Raw genomic sequence first — 19,146 nt, 5'->3', positions numbered from 1 at the left:
AGTAAATTCGTTATCAGTGAAAAAGTTCGATTGGTTGAAATTCGGAAGCAATATGAGAGTTCTGTTTGTGAGGTGCTCTGCCGATGTCCATGTATTACAAGCCAATCCTTGACGATATGTCTTGGATACAAGCACTTACTCTTTAGTTAACTCTTTATCGTCATTTGTGGTCCTGAAAAGAACCGCTGCATCGCGATGGTTTGAAAGTTTGGAAGCCAGTGTAGGACAATGTTCTCGATGTTCTTGGAGATGATAGCGGTGTGGAAATGAAATATGTATTAGGGAAAACATTTCAATCAAATAATCTGAGCCTACCGCACGGTACCTACTTTTATGCTTTTTGATGCAAATTAAGAGAATTTGGCAAGATTTTGTTTAGCATAATTCTCTTAATTGGAGGGGCTTAAAATTTGCATAAAAAGGAATAAAGATAGGTACGGTCCAGAGATGCCAGATCTACGGAAATCTCTGTAGATCTACGGATTTTGCAAATTTTTGCGGAAATACGGATCCGTAGGCAAAATATACGGAATTTGGTACAGTTTCTACGGTTTTTTTTCTTCAGTGAACGTCTCCCTTCAGAATCTCAGTCGACACATTTTCTGTGATAATCGACTGCCGTTGCTTCCGACATTTGCAAAACAATTACAGTACCAAACTAAAATGTCATACGATACTGTCGCCAAAGGCCGTCACAAATGTATGTATTTTAGTTTTTATTATACTAAGAGCTGCTTATGTTGTGCTTGTGATAATTCTGAAAATAGCAAGCAATGATGTCCTAGTTATAACATTTCTGATCAGAAATGGTTTAATTTACACCAAATTGAAGAATTAGAACGAAATCAAGTATGTCATATGATAGTTTTTTGATCATTTTCTTTTTTCTCGAATGTTGTTCTACCGTTTGCGTTGTGTAAGAGAGACGACGCTCTCTTCCCCGTCAGCTCGATGATGATCAGACCTTCATAAAAAAGCACGCAATCCATAAGTCGTCGTACTTGTCCGACTTTATAAAGGAAGCTACGGTTAAAGCGTGGCTTTCTTATTAGATTACGACACCACTGTACCGCCGCTACGGGATCACAATTGATCAGATCGCCAAAGATGGTCTTGAAACCCCTGCAGTGGATCCTCAAATTGAGCTGGAAACCTTTGCCGTGGATAATGAGACAGAATGGCTACTTGGGCAACAGGAAACGATCCTATGGAATGAAATGCCTGGAGATCGCTGCCGCGCAAAACAGGGCTCCTCTGTCATTAATATATGATGAGCACGGCAAAGAGATGGCTTTTCCTGCCATATGTTTCGGCCATCTACGGAAATTCAAGCCAGGGGTTCAGGTGACATATTTCATGGTGGCATCCAGTGAAACTCGTCGTCAAGACAGCCGTTTGGCCAAACCACAACATTTGTTGTATATGACAATGAAAGTTCTTCGCCTTAGAGTTTCCGAAGGCTTGCAATGCACTTTTAAGTGCACGGGGACTGCAAACATTACACGTGTCAACCTTAAGGACCACCTCATTCATGGAGCAGTGCATTGAGCGAAATCTATCCTTCCTCAATACCAAATTCAGTACAGTATTGGCAACAAAGGAAGATAAATTTGTTCACCATGATGTGACAATTGGGAAAGACTATGATGTTCCTCACACTCAGTGCAAATGAGATGAAGTAACCCCATTTGTTGAATCTCCTACATCGATTGTCAGAAGGGCACAATGGTAATGACTTAAAAAATCCTATCCAGGAATTGACTGCACTACAAAGAGCAACTCTGGTCAATGATGATCCAGTCATGGGCTGTGTGTACTTCAACAAGCTGGTTGACACGATTGAATTTCAGCACCGTGGAAGTCCTGACGCGCACATCTTGCTATGGCTGAACAAGGATCCCCGGGAAGCAATCAGTGAAAGTATGTCAAAAACTTCAGGTGCAACAGTATCATGGTATTCATGCCTGTACTACCATCGGCCCTTTTCAGGGCCACCAAGATTTTCCAAAAGCGATAAATTTCTGAACATGTCTACTAAACTAAACTGAAGAGTATAAAAAGAGAGAGCCCCGATCAAATTCCTATTCCGACACAAAACACAAGTCCTGCTGCAGTTAAAAAACAATATTTATTATATACGACCACGTAATCCAACGTCACCATTGCGTACAACCCCAAAGGGCTGTCCCTAGAAGTTTTTTCAAAAGATCTTTCAATTTATCATTTAACGTAAAATATCACTTTAGAACTAAAAAAAATGGGGCCTTCGACTAAAAAAATCCGTAGATTTGAATAAGTCTACGGAATTGCATAGAAACAAATCTGGCATCTCTTACGGTCTGGCATGCTCAGTGCTTGCATAGCGGCTCACGACGAGCAATTGAATCCGATCAGCGGTTGAGGGCAGCCTTGATGGCTAGCTGCTTACAGAGAGCCTTTCTTTGTGTACTGGAGAACACCACCACTCACCATACGCGGTGGTTTAACGAACAGCGTTCGGTGAGGCCAGATGGAATTCAATTTTGAAATCTGTGTTACGGAAAGCGCTTTTCGCAGGCAATCGGTGACCATTTTATAATCATACCAACACTTGCACATTCGTGCAATTTTTAAAAGTTCCATTTTGAAAATTGATGGTGTTAATTTTTGCGGATTCTTAGAAAAATTTCCTATCCATTTGCGTGTTCAGAATTAAAATCCATCATCTCTGGATCAAAATCAGATCACATTCATGCCACGACTGACATCCGATTGATGACCTTGACAAATAGCGTTAGCGTTAGCGTTGTTATGATATACTTCGTAGATTGGATACTAGCGACACTCACATCTCTTCTGAAATTATCAGCTAGACTACTTTCAGGAATAATGCTGGGGAGTAAACGTTGATTCCAATCTAAACAAGAGTAACAGAAGCATGACTGTCGCTATTCCCGGCCACGCCCATCTTTACCATAACTAGGGATAGGGAAGGAAATGTTGATGTAGTACTTACTTAACGAGAGGCCACCGATTTAGTGACACCCTCATAAGTGCTACGGAGTTGGAGGGTTGGGTAGGATATTCGGTTAGGATTCACCTCAAGTTGGCGATGCAACCAAATGTATGTATTGTTTATTTGTTGTTTATTTAATCTCTCGATAGCCGGCTATCGAAAGAACATATTCATTTTGTTTAGTGATCATGAATTTTAAGAGTCATGACGGAGAGCTTGGGACCCATGATTTTCTGCTCAGTAAGCAAACACGATCCCTCCAGGGTCATCGAGCATCTCAGAACCATAACGCTTCGCGACAATACAGGACTACGTTTTCGCTTGATATGCAAAGAGTTTCCGAGGTTAATGTTCCATATCAAATATACAAATGATGGTGGCGATTTATTGTGCTATGGAAGAGCTTGGGTTTAAATCCATGATTTTCTGCTCAGTAAGGAAAATCGATCCCTCCAGGGTCATCCAGCATCTCATAATCCACAGCGCTTCGCGTCAAAGTACGATGAAGTTCTCTTTAGGTATGTAGCGAACGATTAAGATATGCAGAATTCATATGCCTTTTTCGACCGGCAATCAATTCAAAATATACAAATAGATTGATGACCTTGACAAATGTCCAAAAAATACTTTTTATCAAATTTATGATGGTCCTGAAAAGGACCGTTTTGTCGTGATGATTGAGTAATGCTGAGCTTTTAGGGTGTTCAACACGGATGAGGCTGGCGAGCTGTAACTTGTTTGCAACGAGGGTGACGCGCTTGGCATAGATGGCCCACAGCGACTCACGAAGATGGATCCCGATCAGTAGCGATGAGGCTTCTTCCTCCTTCTTCGGTGAATGGACGTTCATGTGGGCTGCAGCTCGCTGCTTGCAGGCAACCTTTCGTTGTGTACAATGTTCAACATCACGCGTCTAAAGCAGTGCTGCTGCTGACGACCTACCGGACACCACCACACACAGTGATTGAATAAGCACTGTTCAGGGAGACAGGATCGAATTCAATTTTGGAATCTGTGTTAGGGAAGGCGCTGTTTGCAGGAAATCGGTGATAATTTTGATCACTATTGCGACAGTTGGACATTTCTGTAATTTTCAGTAATGACCTATTGAAAATTAATAAAGCGTTCAATTTAGCAGATTTGTAGAAAAATTCCTAATCAATTGGCTTGTTTAGATTAAAATCCATTCGCTATTGACAGAGTAATATGTGGTCAAAACCTGACCACTTTTCGTAATGCGGTCAAGTTTGGTTTTTTTAAATTGCACCCCTAATATGTTGCCGGAAGCCGTAATCCTACGTCAAAAAAATCCATTTATTGATGAATTGCATACCATATAATGTGGCTTTTTACTGTAGTTTAACATTTAGTTATTTTAATTGATCAATCATCAATTATCTTAACTCTTTCCATCTTTTATTTGCAAGCGTATCAAATTTGTAGAGAAAGTTAATGAGGAGAATCCAAGGGACTATCAACTTGAGTATTTTCGATTCATCTACCCGACTTTAAAAGGTGTATTTTGAATTTTTTGTTATTTATGAATTTTTAAGTTTTGTGCATTTTGGTATTAAAGTGTATTCAATTCACTCCTCACAGAATTTGCTTCCGAATTATATGAATGGGGCGGGGCGGAATGTATCATTTGTGCAGAATATGTAAAAAAGGAGGGACTTCGAGAGATTGAACTCATGAGAGCTAATTTTCTCACAAATTTGATTTTATTGGCTTTCTGGGGACTGAATATACACCCAAAGCGAATTATTCCCACTTCTCTAAAATTATATATGGATTTTTAACACTTCCTACCAGCGTGTTCTGGAAAATGGTCGGACGATGATTAATCTCACCAATACATTCTGGCCTACAATTCCACACCTTCTATAGACAGGTTGAGCCTTGATAGCTAGCTTCTTGCGGGAACTGATGACCTTGACCAATGTCCAAATAATACTTTTTAACAAATTTTTGGTGGCCCTGAAAAGGACCGTTTTGTAGTGATGGTTGAGTAATTCTGAGCTGGGTGTTCAACACGGATAAGGCTGTCGAGCTGCATGTCGTTTGGAGCGAGGGTGACACGCATGGCATAGATGACCGACCCGCAGCGACTCACGAAGAGCTACTGCTTCCGATCCATAGCATAGCGGTGCAGCTTCTTCCTCCATTGATGGTTGCCTAAGTGGGCTCTGCAGCTCGCTGCTTGCAGGCAGCCTTTAGTTGTTACTGGAGAACAATTTTCAACGCCACACGCCGTAAGCGCTTTCGACGACCGATCACCACCACACAGTGGTGTGGTCGTTGGGAGCGTGTGGTTCTGAGTATGGCGATGAGTGTGCAGAATATTACGCAATTCCATCCCCCCTTTTCGCACGCGCCAGTGAATTGGAGGCGAATGCCACTTCAACTTGTTTCGTCTACCTACTACTCTCTGACGACTGTGCTGGGGAAGCAGCATATGCATGTAGGTAATTGGTGGATTTTTTAGTTAATTCGACGCTTTTGGACAATGCTGGACGTTTACCAGTTTATTGTTATCGATGCGTAGCCATATTTCTGATCGATTGGTGATAAAATTATTGAAATTGGACCAGGGGTAGCTGAGTTATTAACGTTCAAAATCTTTCTTAATTTGTTACATTTTCCATTTTCTGTTTTCACAAAGTGTACCCCCATATAGAAATCAAAGACGTAGTCCTAAATCAAAACATAATTAAAACCTGCAGCTCTAGTCTCAACTTCAAAACTATTGAATGATCATGATTTAAAGATTTTTATTTTCTCTTCAGCAGCATCGAAATTCCAGCAGTTCCTGCAAGATCCTTAGTTTGCCAAGTAGAGATAAGTAGGTGGTACTGCTTTCAACCTTCAAATCCGTTTATGATTACTTCTTTCTCTTGCTAAGCATACACCCAACCTCGAAATGGGATGTCGTTTCTGAAGAAATAAAACTGGTCAAATTGAATTTCAATCCATTTCAGCAGAATTTGGTGTCTTCTTGCCGTTTAAAATTCAATATTGAGCCATCATTGGAATCGATATCGGTGCTAGCTACTACCACTAAGGATCGTTTGCATTTTCCGACCCGTCTAGGTACTTAAATGTGGAAACCATCCACCAGGTACGGATTGAAATTTTACTCGCACTTAAATACCACCATCAACTCTGGGTCTCCGTAGTATTATGGGTGCATTTGATGGTTATGACGTCCATTTCGGTCGTTTCCAAACCAGACGATCTCAACTTTTATTTGTCTCTTGTTAGGAAGACTCTGAGAACCACCCACAACCATTGTATATGAATATGGAACGAAAAGCCAGACTGAAGAGAGAGGCCATAAAATGCTGGCTCTGTTGTACCAGTCACGGTATCGACTGCATTTACAAATCAAAGTTAATTTCAATTATCAGCCCCGACTCGCCCGCAGCAGCTTGGCTCGGTTACATAATTCCGAATGATGTTACTTGTTGCAATTGTTGTCTGTTGGGTGCACTCTGGGTTGACAGTCTATTACAAACGACGACGAATGAAATGGAAGTGTTAATTATGAGTTTGGAAATGCAATGATGGCATTGGATCGGGCACATCTGCATGTAGCTGGAATCCGGAGGGGGTCATAAATCAGTTTAACGATTGGATGCTGTTGGTGCCGAATGACTAGCTTTCATGGCAAATTGGAGGCTATCAGTGCCGGTAGGAAATTGTTAAACAACCTATTAATTAACTGTTCGATAGCCTGGTTGTGGTATTTGTATTTAACAGAGAAAAAATCTATCATTTGCCATACATAGGTTCTTGACTAATTCAACAATTTGACAGTGAGCATGCATAAGGGCGAATACGCGATGGTCGATTCTCTCGATCGATTTTCTCTTTGCATTGCTACAGCTAAGTGAAACAATTGTCTAGAAGTTAATCAATACAGAGTAGTAACAGGTTGTATTGGCTATCAAACGCAACAGCAAACGCACCGAGAAACGTTAAATCTAGCGAGTTATTAACTAAAGATAAAATCGACGAAGAGAATCGATCATCGCTTATACGCCCTTATGCATGCTCACTGTCGAATTTCAGCATTTCCTCAACCTATCAATATTTAAAACTTCTTCAACCAACACCTTCAGTCTGCAGAGAGAGTACCTGCTCGAACTACAAAAAGAAATCGCACCCCACTTCACCTCCGACAGAGTAAATTCCACGTAAATATATACGAACACTTAGGCGTTCCTTACCCTTAGATGTGACACCTTGTCTTCGTTTTTGTTTCCTCGCTCGATTCAGTTGAGTATATTTTTCCGAAATAAAACAGAGACAGAGAAAATACAATCAACGAAGAAACAATAAACTTTTGCCAAACTTTCACTCTCCCTCACCTCACCCTGCAGCTCCGAGCGCCGAGGACCAAAGGATGAGGGAGTAGTTTTTAAAAATTCATGGAATTTGACTCTTGCTCTTGTGGGCCTTACGCTGACCTGCTGCCTGCTACCTACTATCATCTTCTCGAGAACGCACAGCCAAACACACAACCACCTCCGGGTTCGTTCGTTCGTTCGTATTCTAATGCCTTTTTGCGTTTTACGACTCTCTCCGGTGTCCTTCCGACCCGGGGGTTTGATTTTTGTGTCCCTTTGCGGGAACCATTTTCGGTGATGTTCCTACCCCTCCGACCGACTTCAGAACGCCGAAAAAAAAGGATGCAAAAAAACATAAACACACATACCTACACCCGAAATTTTGCTTTGGATGCTGGACCCGGCAAAGTGTGGCCTGCTTTCTATGTTTGTCTGTATTCGTTGTCATCGTCGTAGTTGGTCAGAATGGCAAGGACCCGAGGGCCCATAAATCTTTGCCGTCCACAATCACGTGTTTTGGCACCTGCTTCTTTCGGCCGTGTTGCGCTGCAGCAGCATAGAAGGACGACAGCACAAAGCCCAAGTCGAGAAAGAGTCTGACCGATAGAAGGATCGGTAGAGGAAGGTATTTGTGTGTACGTACATACTGTTCTGTTTGTTCAGTGAGACTTCGGGAGGCCTTGAACGCTATCAGAGGAAGGAAGTTTGCGAATGAGGAGGGACGCATCGGTGACCACGTAAATTGTTTTAGGTCAAACAAATTTTATGCTTTTAGGAGAGAAAATTGCAAACAGTTTTCGTTTTTATCTTTGGGTTTGTTCAAGATGCATAGTCGTAAAATGGGCGAAAGCAAAAAAATGCGTACGCAGAAATTAACACGTTTACACTTCCCTAAAATTACATTAGTATTTATTGATAAACTAAAATGATGGAATTTAAGGTTGATTTTTGGAAGTATTACCGAACATCCACGATGTTAATCGAACTCATGAAGGTTGACACTTGCCGCATAAAAGTCTCACTATGTCGGAATTGAATCATCGCAGGGATCAACCGCGAAAACCTTCGTCGAAACGATTCGTTACCGAAAAACAAATGGCTATGTATCGAAAAACTAAAATAAATTCACATTCAGCGGAGATTTGCTAGTAGGGTGTTCGCTAACATGGCTATTCTACTGATGCATAATTTCAAATTTCCACTCTATAATGCTCAAACTGTCCCAAATCAGGTTCTGATTGGCCTCCCAAAATGTGAACTCATTTGGTAAGAAACTGACTTGGCACAAACCATTTAAAATTGATATGGAAATTACTATGGGAAATCCATACTGTTTGTTCATTGTCTTCTAGCCTTTTTGCTATTCCTCAGTTTAAAAATTCTATTCCCATTCTTATGGGAAATTTTCTCAGCTACAACTTTGCACAGGATAATTTTTCAGCCAAACATCAATTTAAATAGTTATTAATTTGTTGGCGCGAGAATGAATTATTTTGCCGCACACGGACGGCATCAACCAACTAACAACTTAAGGGCACTAAGTACAGTAAAATTTGTGTATCTCTCCTTTACTGTATTCTAAAGGGAATGTTCTGAGCCATCTGCCTTTTGTTCTAATGGGTTATATAAACCCGAAGACTACAAATTAAGAAGAGTGGCAACTCTGCCAAAAATCAGGAGACGGTAATGGTAACGCCTCTTCTGAGCAAAAGTGGAACCCATATATGATGGCGTGTGTTAATTCACGAGTTCATTCACACACCCCAAGTAACCATTTAACAACCTTTTGGCTTTCACTCTGGTTTATTGTGATTTTATAACGGCAATAAGCAATCATTTTATTTTAAATACAGCATTTAACTGTGCAACAAATTCTTGATTTAGTTTAACTGTATTTTACAGCATAATTTAAAAACCCTTTAAAGTCTGACGAGAAAATCAGAAAGTGTCTGTTTTTTTTTCAAATGAATTTAATGCAGCACTCCATCCCTTTATAAAACTGTTCAGTAAATCATTTGGTATTTGTTTTATCGATGTCAAGACAAAATTCTCCATAAAGGTGTTTTATCATTTTCAAAGCAATTATGAAACCGTCCGGTTTCAAACGGGATCAAAAAGCATATATTGATGCGTTTTGGTGTCAATGAAGTGTATCACAAAACCTCCCACTGTTTACAAATAAATTTAAAAAGATGGATCCGCCTAGGGACAGAGAAAAATATAATCGGGTGGGGTATTTAAACGCAGAGTCACAAAAAAATGCCAAAGGATAATCAAGTAATAACGCAAGTAATAACGCATAACGTCAACTAGAAGTAATGTTTTAACTTGTTCTTAAGACATATTATAAAAATATAAACAAAGACAAAATTGTAAAAATAGCACTTAAGACAACAATTATAAAACGGTCTACACTGATTGACGACAAATAAATAAATAATTCTAGCAATGCTGTCGACGGAAGAGAAAAGGAATCCAATTCCAGTTCTGGAAGGGCAGCTCCGACAAAATCGGTCAACAACAACAGAGCAGCCGACTGAGAGGAGCGAAGTGAATGCGGTTTACGAAGCACTGGAAGCCGTCTAATTAACATTGATATGAATTCACAGCATATTGTCAATGGCAGCCTACTCCAGTAATAACGTTGCGATGATGATCCAAACAGTATCAGTGCCAAACTGGGACTGCGGAAAACTGTTGACAGCACACTCATCCGGAAGAAGGGAAACTTTTTGGAAATGATTGAGCTTCCACCTGTTCCAAGTTATGTATACACACTTCCTGATTGACTGCTTCCAATGGATGATAATCGCCCTTATCGATGATGCCACGCAACTTGTTGATCCAACGCTGTAGTGGAAGCTCGATGCAATGATCGAACAGCAAAACTATCGAGAGATAAACAAATTCTGACGTTCAACTTTTTTCCAGGCTACTTTGTCACCATTAATGCCGTCATAAAACTAAACGGAATAGGATCAAGCAAAATGGCTTCAGATCAAAACAATTCAGCCTGCAAATTATCTCCATAAATGCCGCATTAAAATTGTTTGCATTTGTTAGCGATTTCATGAAAACAATACAGCTTTTTCACAAATGGCTTATGGAAAATTATTATTTATACTATCGCCATATTGTTATTGTTCCTTGTGCTTTTTTACAATCTTCATTTTTCAAGATATTTTTCCTTAAAAATAACTTTATTCTCATCATTTCATCAATGAGCAGTAATAGAGATAACGAAAATCATCAAATTGTATCGACTGGGAGCAATGACTAACATAATAAATAACACATTCATTTTCGAACAATGAATTTGGCAAGATCGGAAGATATTTATGTATTCCTTTTTAAATTGATTGATGCTTTATGTTTAGTACGCTTAGCAAGCGTCAAAGGCAAATGGTACAAGTATTGGTGCTAAATGGCTTTTATTGTACTTTTAATAAGGATTTCAAATGGTTCTCAATGCATTCGTCATATAACCTTTTTGCAGCAAGTCATTCTTGAAATGTCTCAATAATGCACTCTTTAGAACCTTCTTCAGGGTGGGCCAGCTAGACAGATTCTAGTCTTAATGAGTTTTGGGGGATTTAAAAAAGGCAAAGCTATCTTGACGAGGGTTTTATGAAAGTTGTTTGATAGAAGCGTTATAGTACTTCATAAAAAGTTAAATGTTACTTGGTACATAGGTAGAAATGAATAGCTGTCACTTATTGGTTTTGTTATGATTGTTTCTTTCATTGCTTTATGCTGACAACGAGTAAAATTCTAGCTGAAATTGAACAGATGCGTAAATAAATTTGTTTTGAAAATTAAAACCATGGCAATAATGCCATTCACAATGATGGTAGGACTTTCCTCGATCATTAATTTGCTATCTCAGAAATATCTTCCACTTTTCCTAAGCCCTTTAATAAACCGTTTATGGGCATTCGTATGGTGCCTAAGTAAAATGCATGACTGTTCCGCACGGCTTTGTCAACTGGCCACAGCGGGGGGAGTTAAGTTGTGACGCTCGGCAACTTGGCGCAGTACTCGCTGATCATTTGAATGTCACTGGCCAATCCGACACTGTTGTTACCATTATCTGGAAGCGGTGGTCGATTCCAAGAATTGCTAGAGCATACAGAGGATCACTGTCCAGTGGTTTCATGTTCTGACAACATCTAAATATATTTTTTATCAATACGTTCCGTTTGGGATTGCAGGTCTTCAACCTTTCATATTCATTTTCTCCAACATTAGATCCTGCTACGTCTTCCGTGGGATAGTTTTGTAGGTACCGGATCTTACTTTTTCTTGAATCCTTGAATTTTCACCAGCTTCTGGATGACGGTAGTTCACTCAATCGCCCAGCGTTGGTTCCTGTAGGAGCACGTCTTACCTCTCGCAGCATCGTTAATCATCGACGCTGCAAGAGGTAAGACGTGCTCCTACAGGAACCAACGCTGGGCGACTCCCAAATCGACCTAGCGGAAACTCACAAATAGTGATGGAAGCTTCCAATTCCTTATAATTGATAGCTTCCACCAGGCAAAATAAACAATATTTTGGATCCTCGTTCACAAGTAAAAGTTACTTTCACTAGGTATCGATCCGAATTTCAATTCTCTACTTGATCCACTATGACAAGTTTTTCGGTTTGGTGTTGCAAAACTACTGGCTTGCTGTGATTAGGATACAAATTGCCGTGAAATTTTGTAGAGCAAAACAAAAACAACAACGAGTACAGTGTTATGATTATTCAATTCGGTGATGTTACTTATTGCTTTAAAGTTCCACCTTTGATTGACAGAGGCGCTGTTATCAGTGTCGTTTGACATTTGTATGGGAGAAGGGAACACTTGCCAGTATTCTTGATTTGTAGTCTTCGATAAACCCACACTGAATAGGAAATATAGATCAAGTATTGAATTGATAGAAGTAGCCTACGTCGTTTTAATTTATCCCGTATCTCGAAAGTTTGCCGAAAATTTGTCTGCCTCACCGTGTGATTTTCCGCGCTGTTTGTTTTTTTTTTTTGAACCTCACGCCAACATATGGTCCTTTGAGCCGAATAGCTAACATTTCGCCGCGAACCACGTTTTCTGTAACCGCTAGTGCCCGTAAATTGGCCCCGTCACCGCCCTACAGGCCCCGAGTACTTCTGCCGATCGGTACCTCAGTGGAGCAGAAAACAAATGGTGTGAACAGTGTTTAAAGACCAGTGACTTGTCGTCCGCGAACGAAATGCACTCAAACCGCGATTAAAACGCATTACGGATACAGTGGGCAAAATAATGTCAGAAACGGTTGAAGAAGTCGATATCCAAATCGAGCTGGACGCTATGAGTAAGGTGTGGGCAGCTTTTTGTGCAGTGTATTAGAAGATTTTGGATGTGAGTGAGGACAACAAAGGCCTCTTCCACCACTTCTTCCGTCGTACGTTACAAGTTATTGCATCTAAGTTTAATGATGGTTTTGTCGACAGTGTTTCATTGATTAATTAATCCATTGAATTGGTCGATGAACACCTGACTAAATAAAACAGCCAGTTAATAGTAGTTGTAGATTCGAAGGTTTTCACCAATTACAACAGATGAACTTAGAGTTATTTGTTTTTCATTAGGAAAATCGGCTGGAGTAGATAATGTTAATGCTGGAGTTATTCAAGATTGCTTTCATGTCATTGGCCACATCTTGCTGGACCTTATTAATGAATCATTGCAAACTGGACATGTGCCACACATTTGGAAGGAATCCTTAGTGGTTTGTATTCAAAAAGTTGTTGGAACAATTAAAGAAATTTATTAGAAAAATTAGAGAAAATTTTAGACCTTGCCAGCTGTTGGAATATTTAAATAGTAATAGTTTGTTGATACCAGAACAATCGGGATATCGGGAAGGTCATTATTGTGAAACGGCGTTGAATTTGGTATCAGCGAAGTGGAAAATTAACTTGGAGTGTAAAGATACGTTGTTGCTGTTTTTTTTAGGATTTTAAACGCGCTTTTGAAACAATTTCTAGGCCCTTATTGTTAAGATCAATCAAGCGATTTGGAATTACGGGTACTGCATATAAATGGTATGAAAGCTATTTGTCTGACAGAACTCAACGGACTGTTTTTAATGATTCTGTTTTCAGTCCCGTGGGGAATAACCTTGGAGTGCCCCAGGGAAGTGTATTAGGGCCCCTGTTATTTATTATGTATATTAATGACTTGCAACGTGTTTTACGATTTTGCGACATAAATCTTTCTGTTGATGATACTGTGTTATTCATTGCAGCTAAGGATTTAGATGATGCCGTTTCACACTTGAATGACGATTTGCGTTCTCTTAGTAGATGGTTGAAGTAAAGGCAGTTGAAATTGAATACAAGTAAAACTAAATTTATGGTAATTTCACGGAATCGATTAAATGAGAACGTCTCTATTGTAATTGATGATGAGACTTGAGTGGGAGTCTTTTTATGACTTGTTCGACAGTTTGGTTCACCAAAAACCAATAGCCAAAAGCTGGGGCCACATTGCGCATGGAGCCACATTGCGCATGGGGCCACATTACGCATCTCGAAACGAAACACTTTTCGTACGAATGCTTGCATGAAAATGTTTTTCGTTTCGAGATGCGCAATGTGGCCCCTGTACTTTTTGAAAATAAATCTCGCTATTGAGGCGACTTCGTTGATTTTGCATCTGAAAATCGAGGATGCCAATTACCGATCTGCCTTGGAGAAGCTAAAATCCAGGTACGACCGGCCACGTGAGATTGCTAACCAGCATATTAAGCACAGCCAACGCTGAAGTCATCTTATTCACATGGCTTGCGATCGCTGCATGACGTTTCGGATGAGGTTATCTAAGCTCTCATTTTCCAACGATTTAAGTACATTAGAAAAATCTGGTGGCTGCCCAGTAAACCATTTTACATGGATATCACAATGTATGGCCGTGATATACATGTGTATATCCCCTCATGTTAAATCGCATATAATGCAAAATAAAAGTCCTTATACGTATAAAAGTGGAGGCGATATACGTGCAGTGCCTGATAATTAGAAAACGACAACGATTTAATAGCTTAATATATACGACTTCACAGACTTTCTTACGAGTTATTTAATTACTTGTCTGATATTTTTTATGTGTATTGTTACGACGTTTTTCATTACTTTATGTGACTTAAAAACTACACATTTGCAATTAAACTCAAGCCACAGTACGACTTGTTATATCATTATTTGCGATGTAAAATGGGTTCAATTACGACGATGTTTCTGCTCAGTGATTTCTTTAACCATAATTCACGATTTCCGATGTATATTGTTATGATATTATTTGGTATTCTATGCGACTTGATCTGTATAGTTTATTTGAAATAAAAATAAAAATTATTCTCTCATAGCACAAACCCTATTATAACTAGCAGATTTCCCATCCTTTCAATTGATCTGACAAATTCCCATCAATTTACATTTATTATCATTTATAAATTATTACCTTATCACCCCCGGCTCAGCCTCGAACTACAAATTTTCATGTTGATAAACGGCATCCAGTACACTGCACCACATCCTAGATATCGAATGTACTGATTTTTAACTAGGACATTTTACATTCACCGTTTATAAGCTCAAAGTAAATCGTATAATTTAAAGTCTACCAGATACTGTTTCACGATTTAATTTGTAATTATATACGAGAAACTTTGTAAATATGCGCGATATAATGTTACATTCGCGTTCGCGTTCGTCTCGTCGTCTGTTTGTCCAAACATTTAGTGTATCAGAGTGTCAAAATAACTGCTCGGAATTGCTATAAACTATCGAAATTAACTTCATAACAGTAAGTTTCTTAATAATACAATGAATTATTGTCGGATTGGTAAGAATAATATTCAATTTTTCCCAAGATGTTTTCTGTGGTACAGTTCTTTGAGAAGCAGCATCTGCGTGTGCTAGCGGTTCCTGCTTCGTGGGTACGTGATGGTTACTTAATGTGGCCCAAGCTGTCATCAAACGAAAAACTACATAAAATGCGGGGGGCGACCCCCGGCGTAGTGGTTAGCGTCCATACCTCTCACGCCAAAGTCACGAGTTCTAATCTCACCCCCGGACAAGTCACGAATGACCCAAGAGCGTTAAAGTGACAATAATTAAAAAAAAAAAAAAAATACATGAAATGCGGACGAATGGTATTGATTTCCACGGTGCCACAAAGAAAATACCGGCAATTACTTCTCGTAAATATAAAAGCCTGAAAGTAGCAGAAGCAGCCATCGAAGAGCTTCTTAAACATGACATACTACTAAACTACTATAGAACTGCAAAACGAAATCAGCTACTTCGCAAAGATCTAGCGATTACAACAAGATAATCGAGAGTATGGCTACTGGTTTACTATCGCTGATTAAATTTACTTATTATTTTTAATTTCCTAGAAATTACTTCATCGAACACAGCAGTTCAGTTTAGTTTAAACGGGTTGTCATATCAGGAACAGAATCCAGCAGTTCCGGACGCAGGACAGGGTGTATTTTTGCAATCACCACAGGGTCCATCGGTAAAATCGCTAGGAATGCCATCGCATCCATCTGACTCCGTTGCATCACATCCGTCAAACGCCATTTCAGAAAAGCGAAACAATTCATTCCGGGAAGGTGAAAAAATACAACCCATAAGTAAACGCTTTATTAATTTCATGTTTTTAATAGATGCAGATCTGATACCAGCAGACCTGCTTGAACTGACTCATAATCAGGAACAACACCAATCTATTTTCGTAAGTGATGACGGCATCGTCTACATCAATCCATCTACAAATGACTCCGGAGCCATCAACGCAGCAGGTATGAAATCAAATGAATTGCCATATTGTTTCTGGATCAACAATATAAAAGGGCCCATCAGCATTTGTAAACAAACCGTTCTAAAGTCCTTTCCTCACAAAGCGAAGACCACCCACACAAAACAACACCATCATCGGATAGGGGAAAGTTTCTCCTAAACGTTTATGGTGTCGGTTTGCGTAGGTGATCTTCGCTTTGAGAGGAAAGGGCTTTAGAACGGTTTGTTTACAAATGTTGATGGGCCCTTTTCTATTGTTAATCCAGGATTATCCATGCTACTTCGTCGTATGATGCCTATGCCCACAGTATTAGTTCATTTGTATAAATGACGTACGATGAAGTGATACATCACCCCATATTCTTGACTTGAATAGGCCCTTAACCATTTACATGATTTGAGGAAATATGATTTCGCGCGATGAATTTAAACTCGAGATAGAATCGGTGAAATCTGAAAAGGCCAAATTGAAGACAGAAATGGAACAAATGAAGCATGATATAATCGATTCAATCAACACAGGTGTTCGACAAGCAGTAGAAGATTGTTTCGAGAAAAATCTTCCTCGTTTTGTCACAATGTTGGATATGACCAATAGGGTTGAAGGGCCTACACCACAGGCACAGGAAGGAAAGTCAGTTGAGGAGCACAACCTCATTAACGATGAGAAAGATGTAATGAATTTCAACAAACTTTTAGCGAACGTAGATGTATTCAACGATTACGAAAGTTTAGCTTATATATTGAAATAATTTTTCGGCTTGTATTTAATGTTGCGCTAAAAAGATCAATATATTACCCATGCATATTGCCACTTCAAGGAAAAAATTTTTCAACGCGGTTTTCAAATAATCTGACGACATATATTAATTTTTCTCTGAATTAGTAATGTTCCCAGAATAATATCCAACGCAACATATCTATCAGAGAGATCTAAATCAAAACGTATCTTACAGGTCAAATATTTCTCAAAAATAATTGCTCCAGATACCTATTCGGAAAGAGGCGATTCGGCATGTAACTTAATCGTAGACTGTTTGTTCACCCGAGCATTTTGGAACAACTTTACCTGGACAGGCATCAACAGAGGAAATAAATCAAAACGGGGTTTCCGTGAATTCGCTAATGTCCTTCAACTGCTTCTGAAAATAGTTCGCGTTGGAGACCCATTTTACACGATTAAAAAACTGGAGTCTTTCTGTTAGGATAAACTTTTCCGTTACTCTAAAGCACGATCCACAAGTAAGCAGCTTCGGAAGCCTACATGCCGCCAAAAACGGGATAAAAAAGCCAATGATGATGAAAATGAAGCTGAAGATGTCAATGGCAAGGATGATGACGGGGATAGTGTACAAACCGATAATGCCACCACTGATTCTAATGAAGATGGGTCGGATGTTGTTGAGGATAAACCTGAACCGGCTGACACTTCAATGAGCTCCGCTGAAGATGAGTCGCAAGAGTTTGCTGGATTCGCTGATGTTTAAATTTATTATTCGTATTTCGACGGATATTTTTTGGTTAAACATGTTAAGTCACTTGCTTACTTTTATTGTTTTTGTTATTTTTACGATGAATCAAAATAAGACAAAAAACAAAGATATTCAAAATAAAATGTGGACTGAATGACCGACCACAGTTTCAATTTTTATTTTATAGTATGAATGAGAGGTACAAATACAATTTCGCTTTTTCTTCGAATAGCAACTAATTTGCACATTATACAATCTTAATCGTAATCTTGCTCTTTAGAATAATTGTTTTTCTCTTCTCTGGCAGCAAAAATATGAATAAATGATGATTTAAATGGTTTACTGAAAAGTCATATATAAGAAGTATGGAACGACCTTGAATTTTCCAGCCAGAATTGTTTGGTCTAGCATTTTTCATGCACAGTATTGTAAGATCTTTGGTAAGAATCCATTTATCTTCAAAGTTAGTGCTCAAAGTAGAATCTGTTAGATTTATTGTCACCTTCGTTTCTGTTTCTTCGACTGACCGGATGGTTCTAGTAATCACTTGACAAGCATTTCTAATATTTTTCGAGCCCTCTCTACTAAGTTCAGTTCAACGGTTTGCAATTTGATTTAAAGGTAGCGGTCCAGTATGAAGCATTTTTTTGAGTGAATGAAGATAATTTTCGAATGGGTAAGCAGATAGGGTAGATAACGGTCCAAGCGTCTCTACTTCGTCCACTACATGACACAGATTATGAACGTTACTAGTGATATATTCTATACCATACAAATCCTTATAATCTTTTACAAAATCGTTGAACAGTTCCCTTGCAACCGGAAGGAAGCTTTTATACATTCCAACAGAACAAATTCTAACGGCACAAAACAAAAACACGAAATGTTGATAGTACTTTTCTGGTAAATAGTCTTTAAGTAGAACCAAACCAACGTAATTCAGAAAATTGCGATATTCTAAGCCTTTCCATAGGGAAACATGCTCTAATGAACGCATTCGACGGTGAATTTCCTTAGGAAAACGAATTCTTACGAGTAAATTAGATATTTCAGCCTTTTCTACAGTACTCCACTTTGCTCGCTTCGTCATAGATCCCGTACGCCATCCATTCAGTAACTTCCGCATTACACCCAATTCCAAAAGATGAAGTGCGTCGGCGACAATTATATGCTCAATCATATCAATAGGTAAACGGAGCAAAGGTGTATCGCTCTTTTGATGTCCAGGATACTCTTTGTTTCTAAATTTCTCATTGGTTCGAGGTTGTGCATCAATTTGAGGAAATATTACTGTGCCAGCTGTGTGACAAAATTTACCTTTGGTTGTACATTTGAGACAACCATGTTTACCATTAAAATTCATCACTCCCTTGATGAATGATCGGGCAGGAGAATCGCACACAAAACAACGCACTTGTACCGCAACCTGGTATCCATTTATCATCAATCCTGTTTCTAGAATTGGCAAAAGCTCGTCTATAAACGGATTTAGAAACTCAG

The 19,146-nt window shown here is 39.2% G+C and overlaps 1 protein-coding gene and 1 pseudogene across 1 annotated transcript in view; one reads left to right on the top strand and one right to left on the bottom strand.

Moving 5' to 3' along the window:
* Nucleotides 1-19,146, bottom strand: part of LOC135704215 (connectin-like) — a 517,879-nt gene that overhangs the window by 184,380 nt on the left and 314,353 nt on the right. The gene's annotated exons all lie outside the window — the stretch shown is intronic.
* Nucleotides 1,803-17,661, top strand: LOC135704286 (uncharacterized; annotated as a pseudogene).

Source organism: Ochlerotatus camptorhynchus, unplaced genomic scaffold (assembly GCF_037179485.1).
Source record: "Ochlerotatus camptorhynchus isolate MF236.1 unplaced genomic scaffold, CSIRO-AGI_Acam_v1.1 ptg000232l, whole genome shotgun sequence".
Classification (NCBI taxonomy): domain Eukaryota; kingdom Metazoa; phylum Arthropoda; class Insecta; order Diptera; family Culicidae; genus Ochlerotatus; species Ochlerotatus camptorhynchus.
Note: the sequence above shows the minus strand (reverse complement) of the source record. Positions and strands in the feature narration are given on the sequence as shown.